The following is a 15,307-nucleotide window of genomic DNA, read 5'->3' on the forward strand; positions in this document are numbered from 1 at the left end:
AAAAAAACTATAAGCAACTTTAAAGGGCTCACAATGTGTGGCTGGGTTGGCTCAGTGGGTAGAGCAGGTACACATATATTTAGAGGTTTGTGTCTTGATGCACAGGTCCTGGGTTCAAATCTGACCTTTTGTGAGTTCCTGCATGTCTTCCCCCTTTCTCAATTAAAGGTGGAAAAAGCTGCAAAACATAATCTTAAAAGGGCCCACAATGTTCATATTTAAATTTTTGGGGGTTTTACCTTTTGATTATAATTTTTAAGAATCATGTTAAAAGGGTATGTCTTAAGTTTCTACATTATATTACAGTAACTGGGTTCTGTTATTGCATATTTTCCTGTTAGTATATAAAATAGTATAGTAAATTTGATTTATTGTAGGCTATCTGCTAAAAACTGTATTATTTATACTCTATGTGGTCCCAAGGCCAAAGTGGTTTTAACAGCCTGTACAGCCTACTACATGAAAAACATACAGACACACACTAAGGGTGGGTGATAGGGATAAATGCTCTTTCACAGAATGTGTAATTGTATATTGCAATATTGGAAGACACCATGATATAGTCAAGTTTCTAGAAGATCTATTGAGAAAAATAAAATAACCAGATCTGGTTTAAACTAATGAATACCTGACAAATGTACATATATCATCACATTGATACAACAATCATAGAAAAACCCAATGTTGACATAAAGCAGTCCTGCTCATTGACTTGGGACATTGCTCATAATGGCCGAAAACACCCAGAGATATAAATGGATAAATGCCAGGCTATAAATGGTATGGGGGTAAAAATAGAGTCTCGTGTTATACATGAAAGGTTTGAATGTCATTGCCTGTTCTTTTTCTCCCCATTCTTTCCTGTTAACTCTCTACTGTCCATTAGCTAATAAAGACATAGAACTGAACAAAACAAAACTTACAAAAAAGATGAGAAAGGGAAGCATTGCCTTCTCACATCTGCAATGTATTGCAATACAACCATGCAGCACCATATCATGTCTCATTCCCACCTAAGCATTCAGTGTTAAGCTGCCAAACATCTGCTTTAGTGAAACAACCCCAAACAATTTGATCGTCAAAAGCAAAGCCGATCATTAAAAAAAAAAACATCAAATCTCTGTTGATTAAATGACACATGTTGCTTCACCATTCAGGGGCAAGTCATTCACCATCGCTCGCATACTTCAAAGCATGTTGAAGTTCTGCCAAACAAGCAGTCTCTTGGTTTCCTGTTGTAATTTTAGTGTGTGATGAAAGGTAAAGTAGCAATACTTATTTACTTGTTACTCAATGTGCCCAAGGTGCACCCACATATGTTTTTGTTTCCATTATCTGTCTCATCGAATCTATTCCTCCGATCATCTGAAGAATGTTTATGTATGCATTTTAGTGTAATAGAGAGCATGAAATAACTATACATTACAAACTCCATACCTAAAATAACCAAGCCTAATCAAGATTTCTCCCACTAATAGTAAGTTACAGGAAGTGTGACTGTTTTTTTTGTGGCACAGAATAATTTTGTAACTTGTAAGCTTGAAGTTGCTGACGAGGTGTTTGACTATCACCACTTAATTGTATTTCCCATGGAGCATTCAGCTGAGTTACAGAAGACTTTGAGAGACAGCTTGTAAACTGGTGGGGTAGAAAGTTTAGATATTGGAAAAACCTTTTGAGTCATAGACAGAAGTATTAGAACAAATATATAAGGAAAACAACAAAATCCTATTGATATATTACAAAATAGTTTCATTATGCATCTATAATGTATACAAATCTACTGTTCTGTCCTAGATAAGCCAAAATGAAGTCTTCTCTCAGTGACAAATCAGTTTTTCCACATAAATGTGATTTATGTCAGAGAAATAACGCCTTTAATTTACATAAGCTCCTTCAGGCGGGACAGATCCTGAAACATTCCCCTGACCCTTGCCCGTCATGTTAAGTGCAATGCCAGGTAACATTTCTGCTTGAGTTGCATCGATTCACTCACATGTGAGGGGACACAACCACAGGATCCAATGGGAGAGGTGACAGACTACTGGCTGTTTGCCTGCTAAGTCACCACTGCCAAAGTCAACAGGTGAGCGTCTCATCTTTTCACACCTCTGCCTGCTGCTGACAGAGAACCACATGGAACAGAATCAAGAAGAAGCACATCAGAAGGCATGGACAATAGTTTGGCTCACTTACAGCTTGCAAAGGTGTTTTGACAGCCTACGTTGCCTTACCAAACTGAATATTTCAGATACAACTTCTATGTAGTTTTTCTTGGTATATGGGAAAAGAGCTCTTTTTCTTTAAAGGTGAATGTGAAGATCTTTCTTGCAAAAAAAGAGCTGAAATGGAAGATCAAGGTTAGTAAAGCACAACGTTGACTTGTTTAAATTCCTGCACATAGTCCCACTCAACATGTCTCATTTGACACCACAAATCAATTTCAGGAGAGATGAAGTGGGGATGAACTCATGAAATTCAAACATATCTCTGATGTATATTCTAATTCGCTTGACCTTTTGATAGGGTCAGTAGCGCTATGTCAGTCACGGCGAGACAGCTTTGTGGTTATTTTCCCCCCAACATTTGTCACATACTTGTGCTGAAAAACAGGCCGCCGCAGCTGCCTGCTGGGAACCCAAGATGTCATACAAGCAGCACAATACCTGGCCATCACAAACTGACAACCTTTGAACTGCACTCCTCAAAACAACTGAATCCGTCGAGGCTAAACAAGACGTGTCAGGCTTAACAAGCTGGCGTGTCAGCAGACATTTTGAAGGTCATGCAACATGGGAACCACAGACAAATTCTTTATGAAGAAACTCTCTGACCATACAGAGATTTACACACTCCTCTTCTGTACATGCACACATACACACATACCCACACTCTACTCAGTACACTTACGCCTTACCCACGCAGCAGTGACTTCAAAAGGAACAAGGAGATAAAACAAAATGAATTGCAGACACATCAAGCCTCCCATGCCCTTTAAAGCTTAATTATACCTGTTGGGGTGATGAGAGACACATCACAGAACCTAGTGATTAATAAACAAACGCCGCATCCCATAAAGCGTCTGACAAGTCTCTGCTCATCACCCCTCACACTCACAGTCTGGGCTCAGGTAGAGTGCACATATCAAAGTGTATCAAACAGGAATGAAGTTAGCCCAACCTTGGCCAATGCTTAACCCCCCGTCCTCCCTGTGGTGATCTGTTGGCCGTCTTTACACTCGTTCTCCTCCACCTGTCTGTCTGAAGGCCGATGAGAGCATCATCCAGACACGTGCTTCAGAGCACCAGTCTCAGTCTTTTATCTTTCATTGCCAGACCCGGATCACTCGACTGGGGCTTTGTACCCGCCGACGTGGTAAGTGTTGCGTTCGCCGGGGTTTTGTAAACAGACACACCTTTTGTGAAAGATGATGTGAATGAGATGAAGTTACTAACTGCTGAAGCTGTGCCGCTGTTGCTGAAGGAAGGGGCTGACCCGAGGCTAAGGGCATATTAGATTGCCCCGTCTTGAAAGGGGTACGTGTCGAGTGAGAGCCTGCACAGTGAGCACTTACAAGAAGTTGTCAAAACTCAGGAAACGGCAGCAGTAAGACCTCCATTAGTGGCAGTAGAGCTGTAACAGTGCTGGATGATTTTTCCTGCCAAATAATTAGGTAAAACTGAGTGCTAATTACCTCTATGATTTACTCAGAGTTATCATGTAGGCCCTCCGGCTTCATTACAGTTGTCATGCTAAATACTGTTATGGAATATCTCATTCAAACTAAAATGTGACGAAATAAGTAGCGTAGATCTTTCAGTATTTGTCTTTTTTTTCAAGATCTGCACTGATTCACCGGTGTACACTATACTACAAATGTACCCTTTGACCAGGAAACAGGGAATGAGGGGAACTATAATGAACGTGAACCTAAAGACATAGGCTATAGAATCAGGACATTAGACCCAACTGTTTGTTGTTTTGTCAGACTTTGGTATTTCTTAAGCTCCTCAACAGTCAGTGTTATTACGCTGTTGGCGATGCATGCTTCTTGCTTTAAGCTGCTTTAACCAAACAAATGTGATTTAGCCTAATCATTTCACTCAGACAGAAGTTTGTATTGTTTGGGGTGTTTTTCTACTTTGTTGCTGTACTTTAGGTACGTGTGCTAAAGTTTAAAACAGCACAGTGAATTTCCACCTAGCTAGTTGTAATAATGTTTGAAATGTTCTAAACACAGAACAAATATCTACACTAACAATGGGACTCATTAATGGCAAAATTCTATTTGATGGGAAACACTTTAATGCAACACTTTTAAAGCTGCACTTATCAATAACTGTACATTAGCAATAGATCAAATGACTTCCTGTAATGTGAGAGAATGGGTGCATTCCAATCGCCTACTAGTTTCCTGCAAAGTGGACTGCACAGGGTATTCAGCCTCGTTAAGTAAGGTACCAAACCGTAAGGAGCAAACATGCTCAGTTTAAAGGGAACTGTGAACTGTGTAGGGAAGACGGAACAATGTTCCATCACTTCACCTGAAGTTGACAATCAAGATTACCCATCAGTCATTGTGCCTCGCTGGAATGACCTCGTACATCTTGTAAATTAATCAAATCACATTTATTCACAAGTTACATTAATTTCAATTAAATACATTTTGTAATGGTATCAGTTTTTGTTTCAATGTATTATTACAGTGGCAGCAATGTGTCCAAGGTGTTTATGTTACCAGGCGAACGCACGGAGGAAGTGATATCTAAGTTAGTAATATTGCAGGGTGTTCCAAATGACGGAATTTCAATGAGTTGAGGGAAGATCTTTTAACCGACGTTCCCTAAACAGGGAGCAGGGAGTAGGCAGTACTGTTTATTTACACTGTGGAACAGAACACAGCTAATGTCTTTCATGTTACAGGAGGTGATGAACCCACAGATAAGTATCACCAGACTATGCAGTTCCCCTCAGCTCTACAGAACATTTTAGCATCTTTCAGCTCATTGCTTTGGTTTTACAGCCCACGACTTTACTGTTGTTTACTTGCTGCAATCTTTCCTCAACCCTATTTTCTGCTGAAACAAGCAGCTGTTTTCATTGAAAAAGCTCGGATAAACCCAATCTGAGCTATGGGCCTAGCCCCAACCAGCAGGCGAAGTTAGCAGCTAGCTGGTGAAGCAGTCAGCAGCGTGCAGTAGTGGCCTAAGCTAGCTGTTGATGGACAAAAGGAAAGTAATGAGTAAGGTAACTACGGCAATTACTTTTGCTGTGGAGAAATTCATAAAGTAATATGTGATTACTTTTTCAACAAGTAATATGGGAAGAGTAATTCACTACAATAATTACATTTTTAAATACAATTTCAAGTAACTGAATTTAAAATGCACTTCATGAACCTTATTACCAAATTGTCCATTTCATTTACTGTACGTGTGCCACACATTTGAAAAGAAAAAGAAAAAGAGCAAGTAAAGCTCTGTTAATAAAGCAACTGCCATATGGACTACCAACATTCCCAATATAGTGCAAACTAAGAATTATGTTTCATTCACGTTTATACTGTATATTACCAAATTATTCTAAAACTCTTTCACTGCGGGCTTAACACTAGTAAGCTAAAGCATGATTGTGTGATGCTCTGCAATGTGTCTGCTCTGAAATCCAATCAAATAAGTCATTTCAAATGCATCAAAGATTATCCAGTAAACTAGCTTATGTTTCTGATAAATGACGACAGTCACTCTCAGGGTTGGTTTTGGGCTTCAGTTCAGATTAAAAAAAAAAACTAAAATAAATTAAATATTTCAAATAAGCCACAAAATATAAGCCCATTTGATTATCTAAAGTGAAACATTTGCAATTTTTAAATAAATCAGCCCATTTCAATTCAACTTTGCTGAGATATAAAGTACATACTAAAGGCTATTAGGTGTCATATGACAGCTCCTGTCATAACTACTGGCTATTAGGAGAGCCTGTGTGTTGTACTGCAAGGGACTGGTGATAGACTTGGACCAAATGAAAGGGCTGACAGAGACACTAGAAGTTGCGGTATAGTATAAATGATCATGGCTTACCATTGATTTAACTAATGATGAGTGCTCCGAGTGCAACAATAGTAATTTTGTCATAAAGCTGTCAGCAGTTAATCAATCTGTTAAGGGTTTTCCTCCTGCAATGTAAGATTTATTGAATGTTCATGCAGACTTGTCTGAGCATGCTCAGGTCTGTCTAAGCAAGTCTAAAAGGAACTTTGATGTTCCTGTTTGTCACATTATTATTTCATACTTGCTATTTACTGAATGGTATAAAATTAGGGTGACATAATTGTGCATTTTTTCCCTGAGTTGACAAGGCAGTTTACGTTTCTTCTTTCACCTGTGTGATGATTTTCTGAGCTCCTCAGCCTGTGTCTAGTACAGCCGAGACTTGCAAAGCAGATGCCTAAAGGTCTATCTAGGCCTGTAGGTACATCTGCCAACAATAGGAATTTCCCTAGTTTACACAACTCTAAGGCAAAGTGAGGTTATATCTTAAGATTTTTTCTCCTTTTTGGAAGGTTCATGATATCATCTCAGAACTAAAGCTTAATCTTCTATGATTAATGTAATGAACATTGCTCACGGGTCTGATTTGTAATTACACCCTCTTGAATATATGAAACAATAATACTGTAAGATTGTCATACGACTCATGTAAACCACTACAAAAAACAATAAATGTTTCATCTGACAATTTTCTTAAATATTTCAGTTACATCGTTGTCTCTCTATAATGCTAACACAGCACAAATCACCCTTTTTCAATCCAGTTAATACAAGCAACAGGACTTATCATGTTTTTAGCCTTGTTTGTGAAAAATATGGCATTAAAAACATTACAAGTTGCAGTTCTGACACCCTACAATCAAGGGTACAATCAAGGGTTGTGTGTTGGACTATTTCTTGGTTGGGCTGAGCATTGTTACACAACCTGGCAACCTCATGTAACCTCCTGTGTAAAATGCAACTTCCATTTTTGTACAGATTTAGCATACAAGGTATAAAATTAGAGAGCCCTAGAGGTGCTGGTAGGCAGAATCTTTAACCTTTGAAAAGTGAAAGACTGGCTGTTTCCCCCGGTTTCCAGTATTTATGCTAAGCTAAGCTAAGAGAGTGGTATCAATCTCCTCATCTAATAATCAACAAGAAAGTGAAAATGTTTGTATTTTAAATTAATACTTCCTTGCCTGGCTGATGCAAAGTAAACATGATCTTATCTTGCATTCAAAATACAAGGGACAATTATTTTGTATCCGAATTCTTTTGTGAAGTATTAGGACTTTTTCTCACACAGTTATCATCCAAACCTCTCATTACACAAGGTAAACATCATAAAATCCCACTCAGAAGTAGATTTGAATTTTAACTAATATTTATAATGATGTATGAAATTATTGTTTTTGCTAGCTCCTGGTGTTCTTGCTCTGCTACTTTGAAGTCAAATATTAAAGTGCTGTTTAATGTGGTCATGGGTTCTTCATATATTGCCTTTCCGACTGTAGTCAGCTCCTCTTAAATACATAGCCAGGGCTGTAATTTTTACAAGTTAAGGCAAAATGCACTCTAAATACAGTATCATAGTTTCAAATGGCTGGGATAACCATCTCATTTTGCATATATCACCATTTGATATTCAGTCAGCCATCCTTTCTCTCATCGAGTGGCACGGTGTTATTAAAATGTATAATCATAGATTTTGTTAATGAAATGACTCACTGTTGAGTCAAAATGGTAGGTATGAAGCACTTACTTAGAGTACTCTAGACCGAGCAAGCCTCCAGGTGGGAATGTGTCATTTCTAAAAGCATGAAATCTTTCCTTTCTGGATTGGAATATTAACACAGGTTTACTTTGGTGTGATTTATATTTTACAGTGTTACTCCCATTTATGGTGATATTTGTAATTATACTGCATGCTTTTCGAGAGGGACACACAGCACACACCCCATTTTTTCTTGGGGCTTGTGTTGGACATTTACTGTCTGTTGTTTACGTATTTTATCACTGTTTTGACATGATTTGGGTCAAAATAACTTAGGCTTTTATGTATTTCTAGTGTCTTGAAATCTACAGCATAAAAGCTGAAAGCGCCAAATTTCTAAAGTGAAGGCCCTCTTGAGTCAAAGCCTTTTTTATCGCTTATTAGGTTTTGTCTGCAGGTCTTGTTGGAAGAGCAGATGATAAATAGTAGGGGGAACACTGCTGTTAGCTGGATGCAGACCATTACAAGCTCCCCTCTGTGTCTCCTCCACCAATATGAAGCGCTGTGGTGTTATGAGAACAGGATAGCTCTTGAGACGCTCGCCTTTCACTCCTGAGATGGTGCGTAAATAGAGCAGGAGCCGACAGATGGGCCTCAGCAAACTGGTCCCGTTGACCTTTCAACCCCAGTGTCCATCACTCCCCTCATCTCTATAAGAAAATGCAGTGGAATTCCAAGGAGATTATCATCCTTTATGTCCCTTGGTTTGCTACCCATTGCGGGCGGTGAACATACAGAATACACAAGGAAACGCAGAGCACATTCCCAGGATCCTTGCACTGGAGCAGCAGGACCACTGTGTTCTGCTAATGTACTTGGTTACATAAAAGCTCACACAAAATCATGCAATCTAATGTGTGGTTAAGTTCTTTTTAGGAGTGAAGTGATGTCCCACACATACCCACACCATTTTACAATAACCTGTCCATACCGACTTCACCTTATCCTACAAACCCTCCTCTTTTGTAATATTATTACGTAGTGCAGCTTAGTTTTGACACACATTCAGTTCACTACTGTTTACCTGTTCACATCATATGTATGGAGAGAGTGGTAATGAGAGAGTCGCCTGTCTGAGTAAGGGATTTGAACTTGTACAGTGAGACAGAAGAAAGAGGAGACTAGCAATTTGGAAAATTATCACTTGAGATTGCCTGAAGCTATACTTTTGTATATTCTTGTTCTTATTTTCAACCTGTTTCCTGGTATAAGCAGGACCCGCCCAAGGTTTAGGGAGTTAGTAGCTAGTGTAGGGAGGCTGTTTCATTCATAACTTCCTCTGTATAATATTCATTTGGCTTTATTACATAGAGGCACACACACACACACACACACTATTTTCACTTTTCATTCTACAGGTAAAACACATCATAGCAAACAAATCACATGAGTTGGAACAGAACGGCAATGTTCTTCTTGCAGACTTGTCATTTACAGAGTTATCTTTGGGATTCATTATTCGGGGACACAGCCTTAAAGTAGCAATTACGGTATATTAATTTTGTTTTTAATGCTGTTTTTCTAAACTTTTTAAGAATTCTATCTGGTCTTAGATTAAGTCATATTTGGCTGCTTTTATGCTGAGCAACCAATCTCAACATGTTTTATACACATGTAGAGTGAAAGGTAACCAAATTGTTAAGTTCACTGATGTTCAGGTCTTATTAGGAAAGCTATGATAGGTGTTTAATGCCATCATGATCCAAAAAAAAACTCTTTAGTTTGTTTAGCAGCACATTTGAAGGGAAATTATTGTCTTGGACAACAGGAACATCAAAAACTTTTGGCAAAATTGGGGTGTCCTGAGGTCCAGAGGGGTTTAAGATACTGACAATGACTCTGGCTGTATAGCTTTTGTTGCATGTCATCCCAATTTCTCTTACATCATTTCATGCCTGCTTTCCACTCTCTTCCTGTCTCATGAAGGCAAAAATACCTAAAACAGTATACCTCCAAAAAAAAATATTTCTATCTTCATGAACAGTTAGTGACCATGCATGACAACCATCTCCAATCTCCAAATTGGGGAAATCTCCAATACCAGTATACGCTGTCAATCACACCAACGGTTTGAGACAAATAAAAATAAACAGTAATATAACATGTATATGTTTTCTTTACACCATGCTCCATGTTTTACACATGGATATATATTTTTGTTGTTGTTTTGTCTGTTTTATAGTTTATGTGCTTGTATAATTGTGATGTGGGTACAACATATGAATACACATTAAAAGTATTAGGAAGTAAACATTCATGTAGGAGTTTAGACTGTTGCTGATCCTTGCAGAGAGGCATTTTTTGCATTCCTCTTTGAATTTTAATCTGCTTTGGATTTTTTTGTTCATACAAGCAGAAGGAAACAATTCAGTATAAGCTGGTCAGGTCAGCATTGTGGTTTGTTTGCCATGCCAACTGCAAGGAATTAAACTGCTGTGAGAAATGGCTGATTGATGCAGTCACACTACACTCATATCTTTCTGTTTAGTTTTTCTCTAAACAAAAACAAGCTGATGAACCGGACAGACAGATGTTACAACTGAGATAGAGTTTACATTCCCAACATTATGTGGATGTAATATTTGCAGTGCTCATACTCATCCCTCACTATCAATATTTTTCATACACCCCTCACAGGGAGCATTCAATCACAGAGTTATGAAGGAAAGCACACTTACTTATATAACAATGCTGATTAACAGAACATTTCCCTTTTGTAGACGATCACAAAGAGCGACTCTTAATGTCTCTGTGGCTGAGTCACCACACAGCTTGGGCCCCATTCATGTTTTTCCCATGTTACAATTTACTCACTGAATTAGGCTTGGACCAAAAAAGTGTTTCAGTCCCAATTATCATCTGGCAAGGAGAAGAGGCGGTCTGGGGTGGGGGGTGAGATACTTAAGCCTTTTCACTAGTGCTGCCTTGTTTCCCCTGTTCCTCTCCTTGAGAGAGTAATGTGTTTCCGCACACAAAAGGAGGATCTTCAGAGATATGCCAAGAGTCTGGAGAGTGTGTTTGCTGGACCTGTGAAGAGACCTCTTTAGGAGGCTTTGCGGACAATGGAGCATGGGCACTGGCCGTGGTTTACTTTGTCCACGCCAAGGATTTCACACGCACCCAGGGCAACAGCCGGTCTGAGCAAAGGCACAACATTAGTCTGAGTTATTGAAAAGGCCTTTTTCATCTTTGTCACCCAATCAATGCAATGATCGCTCTGAGGGAGTTATGTTTGACCAACAGTTTTTTCTACTTCACGACTCTTCACATTCTTTAACTACAAGCAACGTTTTTGTTTCCTTTTTTTTTTTTAAGTTTAAGATAATGTGAATATTTTCATTGATTATTTTCAATGTCACTTAAGAATTGTTTTTAGAGTAAGCTTAACCAAACTACAAACAGCAGGATGTCTATAGTCTAATTTTATTGTGCAGCCTACTAATACTGCTTCCTGTCATCAGTGTATTTTTGTTTCTCATGCATATTTAACAGTAATTAAGCAGAGGATGTAATGCTACAGGGTGTCATGACCCAAAATAATCAAAACAAAAAGATGAAGAGGATGGATGTAAATAAACCCGGAACAGCATTTGGTTATCTGAAATATTTGAAATGGTCAATAGTGTAATCTATACCGCAGGTTAACAGCATCAATGTTTGAAGCAGGTTATTGTCTATACACGGTTATTCTACAATGCAATCCTTCAAGTATCTAACCTGACCTGTTTGTATATTATTAAGCACAGTAAGTTGCTATATTATTACATTTTGCATTGGGTAAATAATACTTATTCAGTAAAATATGCTTTTTCCCTCTGATTTTGAAGAACACACTAACTTTGAAGAGGTCGTTCTGAAACATCTACAGCAGAACTGGAGGAGACACCCTATGCATCTTCATTATAGCTGAAGTTTCCCATCTCTCCTGTGCCTCCAGTCTCAGCCTGCTCCATTTGCCCTGTCACATTGTTCATATCTCAATGGCCAGGCTGTTGTTGCTATAGCAATATGTGGAGCTGACAAGGGTCCAGGTTGCTCCTGACTTAAGTTAATGTTACCTTGTATTGGATGTCTTGAACAGCTCCTGCAACATGTTAGGGAGATAGAAGATAGAATGGACAATGTTGGTGTATGCATGAGACAACTGTGAACTGATTTCAAACATTTAAATCATAAAGAAGGACTTTGAAATGTATACAGTTCACATATTAATTTATTCGTCACTAAAGCAACAAGATATTACTCAAATTTTGTTATTTAAACTGCAGTTCCTCAGAGTGCAATTTTCCAAATGGCACATCTACAATCAACTGCATATACCGACTGTATTATTAACTGACCAGCTTTATAATAATACAGACTTTTGGTTCCTTCTTAAATTGTTGTATTGTTGAAATTAAAAAAGTTAAATTACTTAAAAACACTGATTAACTTACATCCTAATAAAGCTGAATACAATTGATAAACTGCATGTTAAATATGATATATCATTAGTTGAATATCAGTTGAAGCTGTATATGTTCTCAATTTTTATTTTTGGACATTTGCAAAATGCTGTGGTTATAAGGATATTATTAATAACAAATATGTTCTTTTATGCTTTTTGTAAAAGCAGTGAAGTACTGTAAATAGTTTGCCATTTTGATTGTATCATGACTACTTTACATTATTTCTGCAAATGAAAATAGAGTGCTTATGCTGTGTAAAATATTGCCTGTGCCCTTTAAAATCAGCATATATTCTGGGACAACAACAAACCCACCTGTGCATCAGTCACTTAAGATAACCCATAAATACTTTGTTATGAACAAGAACCTGATAACGGTGGCAGCAGAGCTCTTAAGAAAACACACAGCCATACAAACCACAGACTCTGCTCAGCATTTCAACTAATGTTGTGTTAAATATTAATCTCACACTTTGAGAGCAGCATTCCTGTGAGATCACAGTCGAGGCAACTTGTGGAATGCAACGTTAAGTCCCGAAACTGTACTTCCTGGCTGTAAACAGAGGCATGCTGGGAAGGCCTGTAGATACCTTTTACCCTCTGTCTCTCAACAGGTGGCTCAAACTTCCTGATCCCTAAATTGCTGCTCTTCTGTGAGACCCTCCATAAGGGATGGGTTTGACAAATATGATTGCCGTTGTTGTATTCTCTTTGATTTAAGTCAACAAAAGCATCGTGACAGCTAGCGCTGACATTTGGACTTTGGCTTTTGAAGACCATTAAGTTCATGAGGTGAAGGTGTGACTGTATACCAGACAAATAATAGCCTAACCGATCACATGGTACAGGTCTTGAGCAAGCATGTGCAGGCAGATCTGTGGTAGTCCTTGTGAAATATCTTGATATAAGCCCCACTTGCCAGACCACATAATTAGCTTTTGACCTACATTTCTCCCTAAGCTTTTTGTGCATAAACTACAGTTCACCTTCACTGGGATTGTGACTTGACACTTCAAGGATATCTATATTTTCTGATCAGAACTACAGAGGCCCAAGTCATTGACAAATGTCTCACAGTGTTTGCCAAACAAAAATGTTACCTTTTCACAAGTAACTGCTGTTTATGGTTGTGTTGCCTCAAAGTAAATTGGGAAGGCGTTTTTGCATGACTCACTTCAATTGTAAATGGTAGATAAAGATAACTTCCTAACACTGAAAATCCTCCTTTGATGATGTGATGGTGTGGGTGGACAGGTCCTTGAATGTTTTTTCCACTGTATGATGTTTTGGCTTCTAATGAATGCATATGTTCCTTCTAATGCCCTGCATGACACATTACAGAATGGAACTGCAAAATAATAGAATTTATTACACAGCTTTGTTGAAAACTCAATTCTGATTAATGAGTTAAGGCATTCTATGGTCTGAACTGAAATACGACATTTCATGACATCAATGGCAAACCATGACATGACGTAAAGGGACATAACATGACATGACATTCCATGATATGAAAAAATGTGACTTCACATACGTACATACCATAACACGTCATTACTTAAGGTGAGATAACATTTCATGGCATAACAAGACATGAAATAACAAGACATGAAATAACATGACGTAGCAAAATGCACCATGAAATGCTACACAAAACATAACAAAAATGCTTAAGAAATGACAAAATGTCTGTTCAATACCCTCCTTGTTCAAATCAGTGCAAGTGTGGGTGCCCGGATTGCTCAATTGGTAGAGCGGGTGCCCATATATAGAGGTTTACTCCTTGATGTAGTGGGCCTGTGACTCCGGCCTGTAGCCCTTTGCTGCATGTCATTCCCCCTCTCTCTCCCTTTCATGGCTTCTGCTGTTCTATGAAAATAAAGGCTGAAAATGGCCAAAAAATAATCTTAAAAATTTTTATTTTATTTTTTTTCAAATCAGTGCAAGTGGTAGGAAAGGCCAAGGTCATGGACAGCTAGTGGCCAAAGGAAACACAACATTAAAAAAACAGGTATGTCTTTGATCTAATTCCTGTGAGATTCACAACATTCTTTCTAATTTAGTATTTCACCACAACATAACTATCCTTTAAATACTTAATGCGAGAGTATAGATTATTTAATGCCGGAAAATGTATTATCTCTTTAATGACTTATTGTTTTTGAGGGTTTTACGCAACAGCATCAGAAAATCTTTTTTGATTCATGGATTGACATAACATTTTTTAATTCCTCACATAGTTAGTACGGAAGACGATACAATAAAGACATCATTCGTTGTGGATAAAAAATGTTGTTTTCATTGAAATGTCATACTAAAAAAATACAACATGAACTACTGCATATGATCCTACACAATTCATAAAACTACAGAGCAGCAACTCTGCTAAAAAACTGAGCAGAAAATGTAGACTGGGTTATTGCATTTCTATGATAATTAAGAAATTCATGATGACACTTGACTATTCACCATAGCACAGCCTACTTTTTGTACCTAGTTTGCGAATAATCTATTCGTACAAGAGAACACTGATCGCCTGTGTAATCCCAGTTGAAATTCTTGTGGTGAAAGAGGATGCAGGCTTTACAGCAGATTAATGCCATGACGATGTGTTCCGCTGCTGATGAGAGCAGGCGCAGTTTCTTTATGGACGGTGGAAATGTTTGGGTTCCTTGCACAGAAGGACGGGGGGCCACAGGGTAACATGCGTTGCAGAATTCATACTGTTCTTAAAGTTCTCACTATAGAGAATAAGGGATTTGAAAAAAGAAAAGACAAAGTAATTCAGGCCTCTTTTGTATAAAATCCTCCCAAGAGCTACTCAGCCCGTGATTTCATTATCAGTCCGACTTACACTAATCCTCTCAAAGTGGAGTTGGCCGTTGTTAGATGTCTATACTTGGGTATCAAAAAACCCTGGGTGTCAACGGGTAATAGGGACGGTAGTGTCCAATATGCCTAAAGTTTAAGTGTGTGTCTGTGCAACTGTGTAATTGTGCGTGTTTGCAGATGAGCGTAGATGTGTGTGTGTTTGTGTGTGTGTGTGTGTGTGTG

The 15,307-nt window shown here is 38.3% G+C and overlaps 1 long non-coding RNA gene across 1 annotated transcript in view; it reads left to right on the forward strand.

The window, feature by feature from the left end:
* The window catches only part of LOC116672204 (uncharacterized), a 27,840-nt gene that overhangs the window by 3,811 nt on the left and 8,722 nt on the right, over nucleotides 1-15,307 (forward strand). The window contains exons 2-3 of the long non-coding RNA XR_004327497.1: nucleotides 4,956-5,040; nucleotides 13,978-13,982. This is a non-coding gene — a long non-coding RNA (uncharacterized LOC116672204). The remainder of the gene's footprint in view (nucleotides 1-4,955; nucleotides 5,041-13,977; nucleotides 13,983-15,307) is intronic.

This window comes from Etheostoma spectabile, chromosome 22, assembly GCF_008692095.1.
Source record: "Etheostoma spectabile isolate EspeVRDwgs_2016 chromosome 22, UIUC_Espe_1.0, whole genome shotgun sequence".
Classification (NCBI taxonomy): domain Eukaryota; kingdom Metazoa; phylum Chordata; class Actinopteri; order Perciformes; family Percidae; genus Etheostoma; species Etheostoma spectabile.